Genomic DNA, 1,844 nt, shown 5'->3' on the forward strand with positions numbered 1-1,844 from the left:
CGCTCAAATAGCTGATCCTTCATGAAGCTGTTGAACCGGTGGTTCCATCTTCTTGGAGACTGCTTCAAACCATACAGAGACTTTCTCAGCAAGCACACTTTGTTCTCTGTTCCTGGTTTTATAAAGCCTTCAGGCTGTTCCATTAAGATTCTTTCCTCCAAGCTTCCATGTAGAAAAGCTGTTTTCACATCCATCTGCTCTAGTTCTAAGTCTAGATTCACCACAACGCTAAGCATTAGCCTGATGGAAACATGTTTTACCACTGGAAAGAAGATCTCATTGTAGTCGACTCCTTCTCTCTGTGAATATCCTTTGGCAACTAATCTGCCCTTGTATCGTTCATCCTCAACACCTGGGATTCCTGGCTTTAGCTTGAATAGCCATCTGCATTCCACAAGTTTTGCCTTTTCAGGCCTATCAATCAGATCCCAGGTTCTATTCTTTCTGTGAGACTCTGTTTCTTCTTCTGCAGCGTGCTTCCATTGCTTACTTTCACAACTTCTCATTGCTTCTGCATAGGATTTTGGTTCCTGAACTTCCAAATCATCAATCACATTGAGCGCATAAGCCACAAAGTTCCCATCCTCATATCGAGATGGTGGTCTCACGTTCTGTCTCCTTTCTCTATCTCGTGCTAGAACGTAGGTGTCAAGAGTTTCAGTGTCACCACTTTCACTCTCAACCTCGTGATCTTGTTCTTCGTCACTAGAGCTGTTAGAGCTAGACGATGATTCTTCTCCACCTTGATCAGATGTGCCTTCGGATTCGACAGAAGGAGAAGGCCCTCTGATCAAATCATCACTGAAAGAAACCTTCTTCTTAGCTCGGTTTTCTTTCTTAGTCACTTCTGTGCTTTCTTTTTCTTTAGCAACAGTGTGTTTGTTCAGCTCATCCTCGTTGAAGACAACGTTTCTGCTTGTTCTGCATCTGCCTTCCTCCTCTATCCAGACCCTATAACCTTTAGTGCCCATAGGGTATCCTATGAACACTCCCTTGATGGCTCTAGGTCCCGTTTTGTCCTCGGTTATGTGCACATAAGCAGTGCATCTAAACGTTCTGAGATGTCCCAAATCAGGTTTATAACCTGACCACACTTCTTCAGGCACTTTGAATTCCAGCGTAGAGTTAGGTGATCCATTAATTAAATAAATCGCAGTAGATGCAGCTTCTGCCCAGAAGCTTTGGTCCAAGCCAGATTCGGCTAACATACATCTCACCTTATCCATAATTGTTCTGTTCATTCTTTCTGAAACTCCATTCTGCTGCGGAGTGTAAGTGCAGGTTCTGTGCCTCTTAATCCCAGCCTTCTTGCAGTAATCATCAAACTGTTTATTACAGAACTCCAAACCATTGTCTGTCCTTAAACACTTGATTTTTTTCTTTGTCTTAGTTTCAACTTCAGCCTTCCATTCCCTGAACTTAGAAAATACCTCATCCTTAGTCTTCAGAAAATAAATCCAGACCTTTTTTGAAAAATCATCAATAAAACTGACGAAATACTTAGCTCCAGCAAGGCTGTCTGGTGTAGAAGGAGAACCCCATAAGTCAGAATGTACATACTCCAGAATTCCATTAGTCACATGTTTAGCTTTGGGAAAGCTTTGCTTATGTGACTTCCCAATGATACAATGTTCACAGAAATCCAGCGTCTTAACATCCTTGTCGACAATAAATCCCCTTTTGACAAGTTCTGACATGTTATTAAGACTCATATGACCGAGGCGTGAATGCCAAACATTAGTCATATTCTTCTCTGCTCTGGATAGATTAGCTTCTCCTCTTAAAACTGTTCCTTGAAGATAGTACAATCCCAGGTGATACCGTCCAGACAGAACTCTTTTATC

This window comes from Brassica oleracea, chromosome C7, assembly GCF_000695525.1.
Source record: "Brassica oleracea var. oleracea cultivar TO1000 chromosome C7, BOL, whole genome shotgun sequence".
Taxonomy (NCBI): domain Eukaryota; kingdom Viridiplantae; phylum Streptophyta; class Magnoliopsida; order Brassicales; family Brassicaceae; genus Brassica; species Brassica oleracea.